The following is a 7,923-nucleotide window of genomic DNA, read 5'->3' on the forward strand; positions in this document are numbered from 1 at the left end:
GCTTGAATGGGTGAATGAGCTGATATTGTAAAGCGCTTTGAGACTGCTTCTGTATAAAGCGCTATATAAATCAAGTCCATTTACCAAGTGTACTCCAGGATTAATTCAGACCTTTGCATTGCTTTGCTTTCATGCGTCTTCATTCTTTTCTTTGCACCTATTTGCTTAAATAAGATCTTCTAGTTAAGTACAGAGCACATCTAAGGGCCTTGCGATGACTTAAAGTAACAAAGTTGTGTTTTTATTAAAACATGTGAAAGTACACTAACTAAACAAAGCTATGCCTATTGTTGGACTGGCCCAGAGACTCACAAAGAGATTAGAACTGAAGTCTCACTCTAAGTGTTTCTTTGTTTCATGAGATTAGCATCACCCATCAATCCCAAATCCATAGATCTGCTGACTAAATTTAAACAAAATGCTCAGCGTTTCACAAGGTGGACAAGCTGAAGTTAAAGCATCTCTATCTTAAACTTCCAGCGATTGCTTCTTGGTGTTGTTTTTAGTCCATTATGCATGTTGATCTGAGTGGGTGTGCATCCCCAGCTCTCTACAGTGTAGTGTTTCTGCAGGATAAACTTCTCCCACTCGTCTTCGCCTTCTCCCCCACTGCCTCCTGGCGGATGCTCCTCACTCTGATATGTGTGTCCCAGCCCACCTGTTCAGCCCTCATTACTGTCAGGCCTGTGTTAATAAATATCCAGGTGTGGAGCGTTTCTCAGTGCCTGTACTTTATCACCGAGGAGCTCAGTCTGCTGGTCGCCCCCTCCTCTCCTGCAGCAGGGCTGACAGGAACCATGATTACACTGTAAGCACTGTAGTTATTCACCTTCTGCCCAAACTCAGACACCGCACTCCATCTTACGCACCAACACACACACTGTGCTCATGCACATGTACACACAACCTAACAGAAACAAACACATACTGACAAAAAAATACTTACAGATATTTGTTCTTTCATACCCATTATTTTTTCCCTTCAGTGCAAGCTTGGTGTGCAGCCAACATGGACGACATGTTGCCATTTGCACTGAGAACATCCCTACAGCAATGTTTGGTAACCGAGGCTCCACAATCTCATTACCAAGTTGTAGGTGTACAACACTGAGCAATAAATTATGCATAACATTAAAATGTGTTTTGGAATACAGCCCAAAGTACTCTCAAGACTTAAAATATGTAACCAGTTCTTGCTTTTTGGTATATTTGCTTTATATTTCAGGGGAAAAAAATCTCAATAAATGTTTTTAGACATCTTAAATGATTTCCAAACATGTTATAGAACAATTTGGTATCATTTTAAGTTCTGCTAATGCTTGTCTGTCTCTTAGTGCTGTGATTGACCAAGTGAGTGTTTCTCTGCCTTGCTTCTTTAAAGGGGCGGTATTATGATCTGATTATGTTCTGTTTCCTCCCTCCTTTGCAATTCTACATTTTGTAAAAAGTCAGCTCCAAACGGTCAAGTTGGATTTTTCTCACGTTATGTCATAACGAAACTCCTCCTCCTGACAATCCTGGCTCCTCCTACCCTATACGAATGTGAGCTCCTCCCTCTCAAACTACCTCACAGGTAAAACCAACACTGTGGTTTAATATATAATATACATTATACTTTGTCACATATGTAAAGCTACATACACCAAATTTGTTCTCTGCATTTAACTCCCCCCCCCCTCCGAGGTGCAGTGTGCAGCAACGGAGCAGCGCCCAGGAAGCAGTTAGGGTTAATATAAGGGACTGATCAACAGCCCACAGTGATGGACCAGGAGAGATTAGAACCAGTGAGCCTACGATTACAAGCTGCTGCCTGAAGCACTAGTCTCTTTATCCACAGATAACATATTTACGTTGAGTATATAGATAATCCAGTAGATAATTCGAAGGACAGTGTGATTGCTCACAATCAGTTCCACTTTTAGTAGCCGCTATATCGCCTCGTATCGCTTTTGACATGATCTAACGTGTTTGTGACCCAATGTGATGCAGTGGTTGGACAAAACAGTGGACGATCGTCTTAAATGGACTATTCCCGTGGTCCGAATAGGCGAGGATGACAAGAAATAATAAAAACACCGTGGAGTAGCATTTGTCAGACTCGCAATCACAATAGCCTCCTAAAAATATTTCATAAAGTGGCTGTAACAAAAGCAATTTCCCCCGGGGATTAATAAAGGAATTCTGATTCTAATTCTGAAGAGCAAGGCATGAAGTCTGCATCTACAGACATGCCCACTCATGCATATGCATGAAGGTCTCAAAACAGCCTGTCATGAAAGTGACTTTTAAGAGTTTGGGAAAATGAATCTCAAATATTATGTTGTTGGGGTTCTTAGAACAATTGGAGATGGGTGAAAAATAGCATATTACTATGCTATAAGTAAACTCGGATTGTCGCCGGCAGCAACCCCTGCAACCCTTTACAGGACAAGCAGATACAGAAGATAGCACAAGGTGTGTCATACAAAGGTGTATAGTAGCAAAGTCAATGTACTGTGTTAAAATTCTCAAAGGTAGGGTCTGCAATCCTGTTCAGAAACACTTTTTTTTTTAGAGTAGTCAATACATCATGAGAGTAGTCAATACATCATGTAATTAGAAAAAAAAATTCTAATAACGATCTGATCTGACCAATCCCTGCCTTCCATGCTGAATAGAAAGAACCAATCTGATGCCTTCATGTCTTGTCCTACCCATGCCCCCTCTGTCTCTCCCTTCTTCTGCCTGCACACTCATCATGTGACACCATTACCAGCGATACCAAGTATGCTTCTCCACAGACTTTTGAACAGTGGAGACCAATAAAGATCCGAAGGGTCAGAAAATGATGCAGAGGTTGCTGTCTTTCTGTTGGAAAGGTCAACATTTGTTTTGCTTTGAGGGGATTGGTTAATTTTATAACAGATGTGCATTCAAGGCGTAGTGGTTAGCACACTTGCTTCACATCAAGAAGGTCCTGGGTTCAAGCCCTGGGACGGACAGTGGCATCCTTCCTGTGTAGTTTGCAAGTTCTTCCTGTGTTTGTGTTGGTTTTCACCAGGTACTCCAGCTTCCTCCCACAATCCAAAAACATGACGGTTAGGTTGATTGGAGTCTCTAAATTGCCCATAGGAGTCCATGTAAGTGGTTGTCTGTGTTTCCCTGTGATGGACTGGCACCCTGTCCAGGGTTTATCCCCCACCTAACGCTCAATGAAAGCTGGAGATAGGCACCAGGAACAGCGCGGCCCTGAAAAAAGAACAAAGAAGGTCAGAAAAGAGATGGATGGATGTGCATTCAATGTTGTGGGGGCATGGCTTTGGATGGATCACTGATGGGAGGGGCAGCAGGGGGTGGAGCTTAGGTCTCTGCGGCTCAATTCATGCTAGCTTTCCAACATTGTGGACTGCACCTTTAATTAGTTTTTTGACAAATTTATGTTCTTGTTCATCATCTTTCCCTTTTACTCTGCCACAATTAAATTATATAAAAAAATATATATTTTACTTGATTTTGACCCACAAAACACCAAGTACCACTAAGCAGCTTGATTTGTACCTATTACCTATTGCTAGGCAAGGCTAATGTATTTGTATAGTGCATTTTATACATAAGGCAACTCAATGTGCTTTACATAATCAAAAATTGCAACAGAAAAAAAAAGAACATTAAAATTAGCAGCAAAAACATTTAAAATCAACAAACACATGACATCAACAACATGACCAAAAATGTCCCTCTCAATCATACACAGTAGAGAAAAAGAGTGCCTTTAACTTTAATTTAAAAATGTTCACATTAAACGCTGACTTCAGCTCTGCTGGCAGTTTGTTCTACTTATTTGCAGCATAACAACTAAACTCAGCATCACCATGTTTACTGTGAGCTCTGGGCTCCACTATCTGCCCTGTGTCCATAGATCTGAGAGACCTGCTGGGTTCATACCTGACTAACATGTCACTGATGTATTCTGGACCAAACCCATTCACAGATTTATACACCAGCAGCAGAACTTTAAAGTCTATTCTGAGGCTGACTGGGAGCCAGTGTAAAGACTTTAAAACTGGAGTAATGTGCTCTGACCTCTGTTCTGGTTAAGACTCAAGCTGCAGCGTTCTGAACCAACTGTAGCTGTTTGATGCTCTTTTGGGGGATTCCTGTCAGAAGACCATTACAATAGTCCAGTCTGCTGGAGATAAAAGCATGGACCAGTTTCTCCTGATCTTTCTGAGTCATTAAACCTTTCACTCTGGAGATGTTCTTTAGGTGGTAGAAGGCTGTTTTTGTGATAGATTTGATCTGACTGCTGAATGTCAGATCTGATTCAGTCAGAACACCAAGGTTTTTGACTTGGTCTTTAGCTTTTAAAGATTGGGAGTCAAGGTACTCACTGGCAGCAGTCATTTTTTCTTGTTACCAAAGACAATCACCTCCATCTTGTCATGATTTAGTTGAAGGAAGTTTTCACTCATCCAGCAGTTTACTTTTTCTAAGCAGTCACACAACACCTCAATGGGACCATAGTCATCTGGGTTCAGTGATAGATATAGTTGTGTGTCATCTGCATAGCTCTGATAATCAACCTTACAATTCTGTAAAATTTGTCCTAAAGGAAGCATATAAAGGCTAAACAGAAGGGGTCCAAGAACTGATCCCTGAGGAACCCCACAGGACATTGGTAATCTGTCAGATTCAAAGATTCCAATGCTTACAAAATAACTTTGCTCCTCCAAGAAGGACTTAAACCATTGCATTTTGGCATTTTCCATTTAGTCCAACCAACGTTTGCAATCTGTGCAATAATGTTCTATGGTTCACAGTGTCAAATGCAGCACTTAGATCCAAAAGAATGAGAACAGATACTTTTCCTGAATCAGCAGGACTCGAAACGACTATTTTTTCAGTGTGTGTGAGTGAAAATTTCATCTGGTCGTATCTGTGCGAGTGCGCAGGGTGACCTTATTTTGAAAATCCAAAAGGAGAGAACTTCCTCATCCTCTGAGTCTTCCTACTGTGAATCAGGGTCCGACATGGACACTACAAGATCCGCTATGTCCCCAAATACACAGCTGCTGCGTCACCAACACTAGGGACAAACGCGGTGTGTGATGTGTTCATGGACACTGGGACAAACACACGCAAATGCTGTGTCACCAACACTGGGAACAGGCATCCGGGCACGCGGAGCAACAGAGCGAATGGGGCTGGGTGGTGCGCGCTTAAATCACCGAGCATAGTGACAGAGCGCATGTGGGGCGCCAAGCGGAGTGAAACCTGGTTTAAGGTTCAGCGCTAGGACCTATGCCGGGGGCATGTCGTGGCCCTTTTACTTCTGCGTGGAGGGAACGCCTCACTATGCGATTGGCCGCCCTGCAGCTAGGGGGTTGTGGCTGTGTGTTGTTGTTACAAATGAGCATTAAAAAGCCCCACTATACTGGACCCTCTGAATTGAATTCCATGAGCTGAAGCAATGCAGATGCTATGTTGGTTATGCTACTGCTAAGTTAATTCAAGTACAGCATTTCTGCAAAATAAAAAAAAAAACAGAATACATGTAGCCTGTTGTTATGCTTTTCTGTTATTTAAAACAGTTTTGTTACATCTTCTTTTAAAATTATATAAAAGAAATTACCTGTTATTTAAGCCACTGCTTGTTGCCGAAAAACTTAATATTGACACTAAAACATTAAAACATTTTGCAAACATCATATATCGATGATTGTCAATCTGTACTTCATACAAAACTACGGTACGCCAGTTAGTCAACTATTTATCACCATCCATGGCTATGCTGTACCCCCCGCTGAAAAAAAAAAGAGTGCGCCCAAATTCTGTGCTGGTGCGACCAACTGAGAAAGTTAGTCGCACCAATGCCATCACTGGAAAAGTTTGTGTAGAGCCCTGATCAGTGTTTAACCTTGTGTCATTGATCACTTTGATAAGAGCAGTTTCTGTCCTGTGATGAGAACAAAAGCCTGCCTGAAATGTATCAAATATTTTGTTGAAGGTTAAGAATTGACTCAGTTGGTTGAAGACCACCTTCTCAATGATCTTGGCCATGAATGGAAGGTTGCTGATTGGTCTATATTTAGCCACTATAGAGGCATCCAGTGTTTTCTTATTGAACAGAGGTTTTACAGCAGCTACTTTCAGGGATTTTGGTACAGTGCCCGACTGGAATGAGCAGTTAATTATCTGACATAAATCAGTGACAATTGACTTTACAACAGTTTTAAAGAAGTTAGAGGGTATTGTGTCAAGGCAACACATTGATGGATTCAGCTGCTGAGCAGTTTCCTCTATTGTTTTTGGGTTCAATGTAATAAACTCTAAGGTTGTGGTTGACTCATCCCTCACTACTCAACAGATAGCATCAAAAACACAAAAGACATTTGCTGTGGTTCCAAAGCTGTCTGTCAAACCCAACACACCTCCGCCTGCTTGTGCAGCCTGTGAAACACTGTCCAGAATAGCACGTCTCTTTGTCAGGCTGCAAAACACTTGAAAATCAACTTCTGACGTGGATGAAATGCTAATTAAACTTTTCTATCACCACTTGAACCAGAAGCAGAAACTTTATCTGTGATCTTGGAATGTAAGTTTTGTTTTTAACTAGATGCAAGGCATTTTATTAAGTTATGTCACAGCAGATTAGAAGCTCTTAATTCACATATTCTACTTGTTTACCCTGGTGTTTGTTTGGTTTTTGTTTTGTGTTTTTGCTTTTTGTTATTTTACCTGAAGGACAAAAGAAAAAGGGCAAAAGAAAAGCCATTTATGGTTGTTTGATTTTTTTATTGATTTATTTTTTAATTTATATTATTTTAATTTTTACTTGTACTTTTGATACTAATGTACATTTGACTTGAGCTACTTTAAGACTTCTACTAAAATAATTTCCCAGTGGCTGAATTTACCTTTCACCAGTCATTTTCAGTTCTGGTACTTCTATTTAGTTATTTTCAAGTACCTACTTTATACTTTTTTTTTGATAAGTTAGTCATTGCTGTTGTGTGGTAATCAGTGAACAGCCTCTGACATGGAATTTGAATAAACTTGGAGCTGCGATCTGCATCAAACTAGTAAATATTTTGGTTTAAAAGTTAGTGAGTTTAAAGCAGGGACAATGGGGCAGATGAAGGATTTTAGTAGCATGTTGCCCATGTGTTATATTCAAATAGCTAAGCTAATGTAGCTCAAAATCATGAAGGGGTTCATGTTAATTGTGGTAATCAACTGTCAGACCACACAGTGCATCACTGTGTAGTCCATATTGGGGAATGCATAGCTGCAGGTCAATCGCAACTACATTATCCTTTAATATGCAGTGTAATGAAGGTCTGCTGTGTTCTCCTGTTAAAACACCATCAAAGAGTGTTGTTTTTCTCTTTTTTCTCCTGCTCCCAGCTTTTGTCCAAGCATATGCGATCAAATCTCAAAGCTACTGATGGCAGCCAGAGGAACAAGATGTTTACATCTCCAAGTTCCCCAAATCTCAGTCAAGTACCCGTGGAATTGTTTGGACCAAACAAAGGCTTCCCCATCAAGGCTCCACCTGGAAACGCACTGATGATCAGGGGGAGAGATTTGGTCCAGTGATACCAAATGTCATGTAGCCCAGATGGCATTGGGCAAAAAGCAGTAAACACCCTGCACAGGACACTAGTCTATCCCAAGGCTAACGTACTGACAGACAAGTTGGGGTCCACAACAACCAGCTCAAGAAAGTATTCAAGTCTTTGTACAGTACAAGTACTTTTATAGTTTTGTATTTGTGCAAACAGAAAAAAACATGCTTACATGCTGTTAATGCACTAAGCTAACTTACTATCTCGTAGTTTGTGAGATGAAATGGGACACTGTAATGTGTTCTTATCAAAATGATTGATCATTTGTAACATTTAATTGATTGCTGCATGAACGGCCTCCGTAAATCTTGCAAAT

At 40.7% G+C, this 7,923-nt stretch overlaps 1 long non-coding RNA gene across 1 annotated transcript in view; it reads left to right on the plus strand.

The window, feature by feature from the left end:
* LOC114458685 (uncharacterized) overlaps positions 1-7,504 on the plus strand; it is a 196,365-nt gene extending 188,861 nt beyond the window's left edge. Inside the window, exon 3 of the long non-coding RNA XR_003673106.1 lies at positions 7,387-7,504. This is a non-coding gene — a long non-coding RNA (uncharacterized LOC114458685). The remainder of the gene's footprint in view (positions 1-7,386) is intronic.
* The last annotated feature ends 419 nt before the right edge of the window (positions 7,505-7,923 follow it).

Source organism: Gouania willdenowi, chromosome 3 (assembly GCF_900634775.1).
Source record: "Gouania willdenowi chromosome 3, fGouWil2.1, whole genome shotgun sequence".
NCBI classification, from domain to species: domain Eukaryota; kingdom Metazoa; phylum Chordata; class Actinopteri; order Blenniiformes; family Gobiesocidae; genus Gouania; species Gouania willdenowi.